The sequence below is a fragment of the Pongo abelii genome, chromosome 19 (assembly GCF_028885655.2).
Source record: "Pongo abelii isolate AG06213 chromosome 19, NHGRI_mPonAbe1-v2.0_pri, whole genome shotgun sequence".
NCBI classification, from domain to species: Eukaryota; Metazoa; Chordata; class Mammalia; order Primates; family Hominidae; genus Pongo; species Pongo abelii.
Genome location: NC_072004.2, coordinates 93306970 through 93319075, shown reverse-complemented (window position 1 = coordinate 93319075; position 12106 = coordinate 93306970). Strand labels below are relative to the sequence as shown.

General features: G+C 52.1%; 1 long non-coding RNA gene across 1 annotated transcript; it reads left to right on the top strand.

Annotated features, from left to right (window-relative positions):
• Nucleotides 1–3578: 3578 nt before the first annotated feature.
• On the top strand, nt 3579–8806 carry LOC103892905 (uncharacterized). The gene is made up of 2 exons (XR_657071.4): nt 3579–3908; nt 4345–8806. It is a non-coding gene; the product is annotated as an uncharacterized LOC103892905 (long non-coding RNA).
• The last annotated feature ends 3300 nt before the right edge of the window (nt 8807–12106 follow it).

Sequence of the window (12106 nt, the reverse complement as noted above, 5' to 3'; positions counted from 1 at the left end):
GCAGATTGGATTCCTGTTTCTAATTCTTCCCTCCCTCCCTGGTGTAGAATTTCACATTTGCCTCTTTCGCCAGGTGGCTTTGCAGTGCGTTCCCGCCCTCCCCCGCCAAGAGTGGGTGCAGAATTTTTCCCTGCTCCGCATCAATGCTGGGTGTGGCCATGTGCCCTGAAATTACACATGGAGCCCAGCCTCTGCTGATCTGTACCCATCAAGAAGAAAAAATGTTGATCTTTGTTGCTGTAGGTCATTGAGATTTCTGGGGTTGTCTGTTATGTAGCTTTATTGTAGCGACTAGTTCCCAGGTCATTCATTCACTCAACAAACACTGTGTAGCTGCCTTGGGTTAGGAATGCTGCTAGGAGCTGGAGATAAAAAGACAGGACATAGTCCCTAGCCTCAGGGGTCTTACAGTATAATAGAGTTGTGGCTGTCAGGCTGTGAGGAGACAAGACAAAGCCAGTTCCCTGTCGCACAGGGGTTTTCAGAGTTCGGGGTAGAGAGGGTGGAAATGGGAGCCCTAACAGGCGGGGTGTCAGGCGGGGTAGCCCACCTCTCACCCAGAACGACATGCCTCCTTTTTAATCTGTGTCATATTTTGGGGTCCTGAGTAAGGTGCTATTTCCCAGAAGGATCTTAATGCCAAAACAGTTTGCAAAGCTCTGTGGGAGGAAGCTGCAAGTCACAGGAGGGGAAACTGAGATCACACAGACTCAATAAGGAAGACCGGGGCTGCCCTCAAACCTCAGGCATGATCCACTGGGATCCATCAGCAATGTCTTTTTCCTCTTTATTATTTCTTCCAAATACCAGCCCTGGGAGACATGTTAGAACCCATCTAGCTGCACGTAAGACGTCTTCACATCTCTGTAGGAATATAGACAGGCCCAAGGCAGGGGGCTGGCTCAGGGTTCCACAGTGGCAGAGACATAGCCTCCACAGACCCCACCTTGCCCTCTGTCGCCAGCTTCTCCTTTCTGCCTCCGTGATCTGGAACCTTCAGCTGGTCAACTGAGCCACGCCTGGTGCTGTGGTGCTTCCCCAAGCTGCACACGCCGATGGCCGTGAGGAATGACTGCGCCCATTGTGTCACCTCCTCGCTGTCGGTGAGCCAGTGAGCATCTGCGGCTGCTTCGAGGGGAACTACAATAAAACTTCCAAGACAGTCCACTTTTTAGGAGGTATAAGCAAAGAGCAAACACAACCTGTGAATAGTGCCAAATGCTGTTGATGCCGTTTTCTCATCCTAAAACAGACAATGAAAATGCTAAGCTCTGTAAAGAAGGACTTAGTCATACTCAAAATTCTCCAATAAACAACTCACTGTTGTGTTTCGCCAGCTCCGCGTTACAGGCAAGTCTCAATGGCCCGTGGCTCAGTGTCCTGCTCCGTGAAATGACGGAATCGGACACAGCTTACGGCTCACTCTGGAGTTAACTGAAGCCCTTGAAGGAAAACCACCAGGTTTTCTAGGAGTTTACGGCATTATTTATTTTTATTATCCTCACCAAAAATTTATGTTCGGTCACTTTTTTTTCCTCTAAATTTTCTGGAACCTTTCTCCTTAGTGTGCTGCGTTCATGAAGCACACAAATGTCTCTTTGACCTTATCTCTCTCTCTCTCTCTCTTTTTGTAAGGCTCTTCTTGGTATTATTGAATTTTATTCATAGCAAGACCCATCTGAGGCAATCCTGGTGCAATCTTCCTCACTTTGTCTGTCTTCCTTCCTTCCTTCCTTCTTTCCTTTCTCCTTCCTTCTCTCTCTCTTTCTCTTTCTTTCTTCCTTTTCCTTCCTTCCTTTCTTCTTTCTTTCTCTCTCTTCCTGTCTCTCTCCTTCCTTCCTTCCCTCTCTTTCTTTCCTCCCTCCCTCCCTCTCTCTCTTTTTCTTTCTTTCTTTCTTCTTTCCTTTCTTTCTTTTCTTTTTCTCTTTCTTTCCTTCTTTTCCTTCATTTATTTTTGAGACAGAGTCTCACTCTGTCACCCAGGCTGGAGTGCAGTGGCACAATCTCGGCTCACTGCAACCTCCGCCTCCCAGGTGCAAGTGATTCTCCCCCCTCAACCTCCTAAGTAGCTGGGATTACAGGCCTACACCACCATGCCTGACTAATTTTTTGTCTTTTTAGTAGAGACGGGGTTTCACCGTGTTGGCCAGGCTGGCCTCGAACTCCTGACCTCTGTGGGCCTTTACACCAAGAATGACTCTTGTATTCCTTCCTTTCCTCCCTTCCTTCTAGCCACCCACCCACACACCCATCCACTCATCTATCCATCTATCCATCCAATCATCCACCCACCCACCCATCCATCCACCCACAAGCCCATCCATCCATCCACCCACTCACCCACCCATCCATCCATCCACCTACCCACCCATCCATCCATTCATCCACCCACCCATCCATTCATCCATTCTTTCACCTAGTCATCCACCCATTCAACCAACCATCCACCCATCCAGTTATCCACCCACCCACCCATTCACCACTCCCCCACCCATCCATCCACCCATCCATCCAATCATCCACCCATCCATCCACCCACCCACCCTTTCACCCATCCACCCATCTATCTATCTATCCATCCATCCATCCATCTGTCCATCCAACCATTTAACAAAAGAGACAATTTCCTGTCCCCATTGGGAACACTGCCAAGTTTTCTCTGCCTTGCAGCTGGGTCAAGATGACATTTGGCAGAAAGAGGTGGGTGGTATATTTTGCATCAGGGCCTGGGCCTGCCTCAGACACAGGTGTTCAGCTCCATGCCAGGACTAATGCTGGGCATGGAAAGCTGGAGAGGTGGCTTTGTGCCCAGGGCCGGTTGCAGCATCTTGGCATGTTTCTGTCCCCAAAGTCCCCAGTGGGCACAGGGACATTCAGCCATCTTCAGAGATAGCTACCATTTAAAGCAACAAGGAGACAGGACAACCATCACTTTCCCTGACTCCAGTGAGACCTGGAGGCTGTCCTGCAAGTGAGATGCCACCTTAAGCTCTTCGTGAGCAGAGTGGCCCATAGCCCTTAGCTCATTGCAGGAAGCAACCAATGTGGCCCTGACATTAGTAGCCCTCAGGGCCAGACCAAGTTCAAAATTTGGTTAACAAACCTGTAGGCTTCTTCTTTGTTTTCAAATGTCGCAGAAAATCTTTTTGAGCTATAGTGGGAATGGAGTCTCTCCTTCCTTCAGCCTCATCTGAGTTGAGGTGGGGAGAATTGGACACAAAGGTCAAGGGGAGAGAAACACTCAAAACAGCCCCCAGAAAGCCAAGGCAGGGGTTGGCACACCAAAATGACACGGAGACAGCCCCACGCCCTAATGGGTCGATCCCATCCTTCAATAACAGTGTGTGGCTGGGATCTTCTGCATTTCACAGGAGGCTCAGGGAGATGAAGCAACTTGCCTGAGGTGTCACAGGTGTAGGAAGGAGAGTAGGGGCAGATGGGGCCCAACTCCAGGTTTGCCTGGATGCAGAGCCACGCGTTCCCCCCGCCTCCTCCTTGATGGGTTCTCTCTGCACGCTTCAGGGTGCCCCCATGCTCTGCTCGGCCCCTGCAGCAGGAGGGCACAGAGCTCACTGCTGGCTGGTCTCCATGGCAACAGCTGACGAGTCTGCATCAGATGATGGCAGAGCTGCCTTGGAGCGCGAGCTTGGCTGTGATGGCAGGGACTTCGGAGGAGAGGAGCTGGAGGAGCGGGGGATGGGGCATGAGCTGGGGTGCCGGATGGGCTGCTCTCCCAGCAGCCATTTGGAAGATGCTTCCAGTCAGGTCTCAATCTCAATCAGTCACTGGTCCATGTGTATTTCATGGACATCTACCCTGTGCTGGGCACTGGGCATACAACAGTCTACTGGTCCCAGTCTCACTCTCAAGGGGACTGTAGCCCAAGAGACAGGCAGGTAGATTATCAGGTAATTCTAGCTCACCATGATGGATGGGAAGATAGGGAAAGTTTGGGACACATGCAAGCCCCTAGGAGAGGCACCCCACCGGGGCTTGGGGGCAGGAAAGTTTTCCAGGAGAGAGGAATATCTATATGGCATTCTGAGGGGAGGAGGGAGAGGGGGAGAGAGAGAGGGGGAGGGAGAGGGAGAGAGGGAGAGAGAGCGGGGGAGAGAGAGAGGGGGTGGAGAGAGAGAAAGGGAGAGAGAGAGATGAATGAGATCTGCCAGTAGTCCTCAGTACCTAGAGCTCCAAGGGAGGAAGGCTAGGAAGGGAAGCCATGCTTGTCCTGGGGCCGAGATGAGGAGGAAGGGGGAGGGTCTGCTCCAGGCCAGCCCTGGACAAGGGGATAAATTTTGTCCTTACCAGACACTGAATTGGTCATCCTCACCTCCCACCTTACAGATGAAGAAACTGAGGCTCAAAGAGCCACAGCGGGATGGAGGATGGCTGGTTCGATGGCAGACTCCCCTGTGCCGTGACTCCCAGACCAAATCCGGAGGTCCTGGAGTAGATTGGGTGGGTCTGCCAGGGCATGGCCAGGCTGCCTGTCTCTGGAGACTCCCCCAAGGAGAGTTTCTTGACCTTGAGGATGATAACGCAGGGCAGGCTCTTGAGGGCTGTGCAGGGACTCCCTGGAGAGCCCTGGGAAAAGCAGGTCCCCATCTGCCTGGGCCTGGCTCTGCTGCAGGAACCAGCACAGGTGTCAGGTCTCCACACATTTCATGTCCAGGCCATTTTCCCACTCTAGGGCCAAGGCCGGGCACTTCCCAGCCAGTGGCACAGCTGGTGCTGTGGGGTCTCTCGCTCTGCAAAGGTTGGTTTCAATCCCAAGTGTCACCGCTGGAAACACTGGCCACCCCGGGACATTTGGTCTTGCCAGTCCTTCTGCAGGGCTCTGTTTCTTAGGTCCCAATAGTCTACAGGGAGCACTAGTCTGAGATCTTCCAAGATGCTGGGCAGGAACAAGCCTGCTATGCTCATTCCCAAAGGACTCCACATCTAGATAAATGAAGGCCTGGAAGGCTCTTTGGCTCGACACTAGCAAAACAGCTTACGTCACCCTGCCTAAAGAGACAGTCAGGAAATCCCCTTGTTCCTGGGCGAGGAGAAGCTGGCCCACACGGAGTGACTGCATTGAGCAGATACTACCCTTGGCTCTCTCATGGATGGGACGGGGCCTGCTGACCTTGACAGCAATCAGGGGAGGGGGCTTGGAGGGAAGGAGTTAGCTGGTGAAGGTGAGGGAAAGGACTGGAGTTAGGACAGGGTGCAGCGACCACATCCTGTGACGGGGAGGCATCTGTGACCTGTGTGATCTGCCAGGCAGGCAGCACAAGTCATTGTACTGCTACTATGCCCGCTACTGAGACAGGAACAAAGAGAGGCTGTTTCCGCCTCTTGGTGCTCTCCGTTGGACACATCTGCTGGGCAGTACTGGCTTTTACCGTAGGTATTTTTCTGCTCTTCCTTACCTCCTCCTCTTCCTCTCTCTTTTCCAGGGCACTCACACACACACACTTGCACACATGTGCACAGTTGCACACACATGCATTGAACACATGTGCACATATATGCGTTTGCATACACTTGCACACCCACACACCTGTGCACTAGCACCCATTTGCGCGTATGTCCACACACTTGCACACATGTGCATTTGCAGAAATACACCCTTGCACTTGTGTGACACACCTGCACACTTGCACACACCCATTTGCACATGGGCACAGACACACTCGCATACATTTGCACACACAGCCACAAACTTGCACAAGCAGCACTTGTACACTGACACACATCCGTTTGTGCCTATACAGTGCACACTTACACATTTGCACACAGCTACGCCTGCTCACACATGTGCACACACCCACCTACACACTTGCACACATACTATGCACTTGAGCGTGCAGCACACATACGCATGTGCACACATGCACATTTGCACATGCACATAGCAGTGGCACACACTTCTCTATCACTCTCCCTAGTCACTGTTGTCACCTGTGATTCCCACCCCTCTAACAGCCCCTGCTCACTTGCTGCCCCCTCCACTGGAAGGGGCCTGGCCTGGTGCCTGGTCTCTGTCTGTCTCCACCGTGCAGGGAGGTTTCAGAAGGACTGGCTGATATCTCGCCTCGAGCTGGCCTGGCCGCAGCTGCTGCTGAGCGGAAGTCTCTGAGGGGCGAGGCTGAGAGGAAACCACACTCTCGCTGGGGTTCCCGCAGCTCTGGCCTCTGGGGAGGGGTGCGGAGATGTGTGGGCGTGAGATGGCTTTGAGGGAGGGACAGCATGAAGCTTTTCTCTGGGTCTCTTCAGTCTCCAGGACAAAACTAGGCCACTGTGCTCCAGGAGAAGGGAAAACCCATGTCCCCCCAGGCTGGGCCCACTGGCAAATCAGGCTCCCAGGCCCTTCTCAGCCCATGCCTCTGTCTCTGCCTTGTCAGACTTATTCTTTGGGCCTTGGAAGCAGCCCTTGGTGGGCAAACGGCATCTCAGGGAACCCTGGCCTGTCTCCTCCAGAGCTTGTGCCTTGGACCTGGGCAGGGGCCACCATGGGCTGTTGATGTAAATTGCATCCCCAGAGTTGTGCAGTGTGGGGGCAACCCTGAGATATCAGCCCAGCCCCCTGTCTGCAGCTTTTGCTACCCAGCCCAGCTCCAGCTCTGTCTCTGTCACTGGGAGTGGTGGGGGAGGCCAGAGCTCAGGGACAGGGGCACTCCTGGTAGATTCTCCCTGCCCCAGGTGGAAGGGGAGGGGGGATGTGCCCATCCTCCATCCTCCTATCCTGCCAGCGGGGTGGGCGCTACTATGCAGGGGAGGGTCTGGCTGAATAATGACGCTGAGCTCGGGACACCAGCCTTCTCCGTGAACCTACTGTGTGCCAAGTACCATCCCAAGTGCATTATGGGTGGTAACTTGTACAATGACTCAGAAAGGCACCGCTATAATCAACCCCAGTTTCTGTCTGGTTCCAGTCCTGGCCACACAGCTAATAAGCAGCAAATGGATTTGATCTGATTTTATCTGAACCCGGGCAGGCTGGCCCAGAGCCCACTGTCTAACCATTGGGCCGTCTAGCCTGTCAAGACTCCAGGCTAGCTGGCATCGCACCCCTCTGTCATTTTCCAGGGAAACAAGCTCTAGCAGCCCCTGCCCTGTGGGCACTTTGGCCCAGACTCCCTGCCTCCCTGCCTTTCATGATAGGACCCAAAGAACAGTCTCCTTTGCAGGAAAGGAGCTCGATGGGGGGGTCTTCTCTTGCAGGCTCTGTCTTGCATGTGGGTCCTGAGCTTTCTCATTGAGTAAGGGGAGGGGGCAGCAGGGTCAGGCCGGCGCAGAGTGGATGGAGGCTGGTTGAGGCTTTCTTGAAACCCTAAGCCCAGCTGGGATCCGCGGGGAAGGATCCTTAGCTGGGACCTGGCTGGCTCTTCCGGAGGTCAGTGGGGCACGTGGCTGGAGCCCAAGTAGGAGGGAGGAAGAAATGGTGGCCCGAGTCCTGTGGCGACCAGGCCCTGAACCTGCCCTGCTGGGACCCCATTCCCTGACTCTAGGCCCCCTTTCCCCACCAAGCAGGACACCAGGCTCTTGCCTTAAGATGGGAAAGGAAATGCCTTATGGTGAACAATTCTCCAGGTCCCTAGTGTGGCTCCAACAGACGCCAGAGGGACATGGCAGGTGACCCTGGTCTCCTATGACCCTGAGTTTACTTGCTGTCATGAGGCGAATCCCCTACCTTGACCTGCCTCCTGCCTCTGCTTTCAGAAGGGCAGAAGAGAGGGTCTCCTCTAGCTTCCCAGCCGCCTCCCGCCTCCTGCCGCCCGGCAGCGCTGGGCCCCCCAGCAGCGAGGTTCAGGAGGGGAAGAACCTCTCGCAGGTGAACAAATTGCTGCACATCAGACACATTCTTTTCAAGCCTCATTTTCTCTCCTTTTCATGCTAACTTTCCCACTATTAAAGAGCATTTTTAAAAAGAAGATGAAAAAAGGGAGAGAGAAAAGAAGGATGAAAGTGTGAGCGGGTATCTGGAAGTCCTTTTCAATTGCCTGCTGCTGTGCAGGGTCTGATCTAAGAGCAAGAAATTGGAGGATGCTGGAGGGGCGAGGTTTCGTTTCTGTCCTGCCTGTTGGGCCGAGTCCGGGGCGGGGAAGGAAAGGTGATGGAGGTGGGCCTGGCTGGGCCCTGCGGCCCTGGAGGCTGCCCCTCTGCCTGCCACCCAGGCCCTGGCCTGTGCCTGGCACAGGAAGCCCCTCAATAATTTCTTGTTGAATGAATGAAAGAAAAGAAATCAGTGGATGGAGAAGGGCTGGATTCTTTTGTGGGGATCTTCCACGCCACCTTCTCTGTGGGACTCTAGGGCTGAGAAAGAAAGGACAGATTTGGCAAAGGTCAGCCAGGGGCTGGGAAAGCATTAGGTGGACCAGGCGTGCTACAGCAAGGCCACGCCTGCACTGTTGTCCCACTGGTGACAGCCATGGGTGCAGCCATGGCGGGTGGGCGCAGTTTCACATGGGATGGGGGGTGAGCCTGGGTTGGGTGGGCGATCCCCACGCCTTCCCTACCCCTCTCCCCACCAGCAGGTACTACTGGGTCTGCGTGAAGAAAAAAGCTCAGGAACACGCCAGGAAGGTGTGACTATGATGATACCTCTGAGATGAACCCAAGAAGAAACAGCAGAGTATTACACAGGGGAACAGGACTCAGGGTGGACTTCAAGTATCATTAAACAAAATCAAATATTTAAAAAGTTATTATTGGCCGGGTGCAGTAGCTCACGGCTTTAATCCCAGCACTTGGGAAGATCGCTTTAGCGTAGGAGTTTGAGACCAGCATGGGCAACATAATGAGACCCCATCTCTAAAAACAAACAAACAACCAACCAAACAAACAAAAAACCAGGAAATAAAATACAAGAAATAAAAAAAATTAGCTGGGCATGGTGGTGCACACCTGCAGTTCCAGCTACTCGGGAGGCTGAGGCTGCAGTGAGCTATGATCGGGCCACTGCACTCCAGTCTGGGCAACAGAGCAAGACCCAGTCTCATACACACACACATACACACGCAAGAAAGTTTCTGTTTAATCCAAAGGATGGAATGCTATCCAGCAGGGAAAAGGAAGGAGCTACTGGTACATGCAGCAATGTGGGTGAGCCTTGAAAGCATTGTGCGAAGTGAAGGAAGCCAGATACAGAGGCCTCTGTATATATGACATTCTGGAAAAGGCAGAGCTTTAGGGACAGAAAACCCATCAGTGGTTGCTTGGGGCCAAGATGCGTGGAGAAGATTGACTGCAGAGGGCCAGGAGGGACTTTTTTGCATCATAGAAACATTCTCTATCTTGATTGGGTGGTGGTTCCATGACTATATATACATGTTAAAATCCATCGAATGGTATACTTAAAATTAGTGAGTTTTATTGCATGTAAATTGTACTTCAACAAAATGGGTATATTAAAAATCTACAGCTTTCTGCAATCCTTCTATGTCCTAGGCATGAGCTGGGAACATCTAAATATAGGATTTTCAATACTCACAACAACCCAGTATCTTTTCAGAGAGATGACCATAGGCTTTGCGAGGTCACACAGCGAATACAGGCCACACAGCTCATATGCCAGCGTGGAGATAAAGGCTGAACTTTCTGCCAGGGGCCTGGAGGGCAGTGAGCACAATAAGACCTGACCGTGGTGGCCATGGAGCCTGGTCCCTCAGGGACCTGCTCTGTAAGACCTGATCATCTGCACACAGGAGCTCAGATCACCTTTCTCTCCAAACCCTTTGGGTATTTGAGTCCCTGGATTTTTCTAAATCAGAGTTTGGTTAGGCCTGGTCCCCCAGAAATGCCCTCAGAGCCCCAGGCAGGGACCCCAGCTACTTGCCCTGGAGGAAGCCCCTGGGCTTGCCTCCCTCCTTCCCCCACCTTCTCTGTCTCTCTGGATATCAGCATATTTGTCACACTTACTTCATTTCTCCTCCAGCTTGGTGACACAAGGTGAGCTGAAGGAGAGCCGCTTGGGTGAGGATTATGAAGGCACGGGTGCCATGGAAACCACTCTGAAGGCCCCCTAAAGCTGCAGCTGTCAGGAGGGGCTGCTCTGCTGCCATTGGTCGGCCACGTGGACCCTCTCCCTAACACGATGCGTGACTTTTATTTATTTTACTCTGTTTTGCATCTTATGCCTGCTCTTGGCTTCTCTTGTCTTCCTCACAGTCCTGGTGCAAGATGCTGCCTGCAGGTCAGTAGGAAAAAGGTGCTAATGTTTTCTGTTTCTCTTTTTTGAACTTCTGACTTTTTAGGCTCATTTTCTGGTGCTCTCTCCTCCATGCCATAAGGCAGCACAGATTTCAAGCCACAGATATTGGAGGCAGAAAATGGGATTATGTTAGACAGAGAGGGAAGCCAGCTCTTCTAGCAGGTGCTGTAGAAATGGCTTCTGATTTTGGTCACAGAAGCAGTCCCTAACTTTCCCTGCAAATCCAAGAAGCCCTCAAAGGGGCCAAAGGCAGGCTCTTCAGCACAATGTCAATCTGAGCAGAATGGAAGGGTTTCCAGAGGTTACTAGTGAGATTCAAAGCCCCTGTGGGTGCCTTGATCTTCCTAAGCTTGCTTTTAGAGAAGTGTGCTGTCGTAGCTTCAGGAGGCCGCCAGCTTCTTGTTGGACCTCAACCTCCTCCTCCCTCAACCTCCTCCTCCCTTTGAATAGGAACCAGAAGAATCTTTTACATTAGCCTTTGCCTTGATAGTTTTTATATCCTTCATTTTATTTCTTTCCAGCAATGGCCCTGAGAAACTGGCAGGCGAAATGCCATTAACCCCACATTGGAGAGGAGGAAATTGAGACCCAATTTTTTTTTTTTTTTTGAGACAGAGTCTCGCTTTGCCACCCAGGCTGGAGTGCAGTGGTGCGATCTCAGCTCACTGAAATCTCCACCTTTCCGGTTCAAGTGATTCTCATGCCTCAGCCTTCCGAGTAGCTGGGATTACAAGCATGTGCCACCATGCCTGGCTAATTTTTGTATTTTTAGTAGAGACGGGGTTTCACCATGTTGACCAGGCTGGACTTGAGCTCCTGACCTCAAGCGATCCACCTGCCTTGGCCTCCCAAAGTGCTGGGATTACAGTCTTGAGCCACTGCACCTGGCTGAGACCCAATAATTTAAGTAGAAGGGCTGGGACTGGGGCCTGAGGCTGCTGCTCCCTGCCTGAGGCTCTGAGACTGCTTGATCACAGGGTCAAGGTCTTTGATGAAGCTGCTTGCTCAAGCTGTGGGTGGGCTTTTCCTGGTAGGAAATTTGCCTGAGACCTGGCAAAGATGGGACCTTTTAAATAGTGAAGGGAAATGAGCAGTTCTTCCAAAGTCAAGTTCCTCAACGAAGCCTTTCTAAACACTGTCTCTCCTCCCTGCACACATGCCTATGTGCACACAATACACATGCTTGTTCATGCTTTATCCCTCTTGATTAGGGGTCTATCCCCATCAAGCCATTAAAGTTATTCTGGTGGAATCTCTGATGACACTTTTTTTTTTTTTTGGCTTGTGAAAACCAACCATTTTGTTATTTCATGAGTTTATGAGTTGACTGGGCTCAGCTGGGAGCTTCTTCTGGTTGGGGCTTCAGTCATAAACAAACATGACTAAGTCAGAGTCCCCAAGATGTATCACTCACAGGACTGGCATTTGATGCTGACTCTGGGCTGGCCACTCCACCAGGGCTGTTGATTGGAGAGGCTACACATATCCTAGGCTGGGATTCTCACAGCATGGGTGCTTGGGTCTGAGAGGGAGGGCCCCAAGAAAGCCCATTTTAAGAAAGAGGAAGTGAAATGTGCCAGTCTTCAAGACTGGACCCAGAACTGGCGTAATGTCACTTTTGCTGTGTTCTCCTGGTTGCCTGATGACATCTCAAGTACCACATCCAGTGGATCATTTGGGGCCTCATCTGAACCAAGCTCTCTGGCCACATGACGCAGCTGACCTGCTCCTTCTTGAAGCCCCCTCCTCCCCGGCTTCACTGCATCCGTCTTGGTCTCGTCCCCTCTCTGTGTTCCTGCCACACTTTGATGATTTCTCTTCTCCAGGTTTTCTCTTCCTTGTTTCATTCTTGGCGTTTTCCTCTCTCAACTCCACACACTGTCCCAGAGACCCCATCCAAGCCCATGA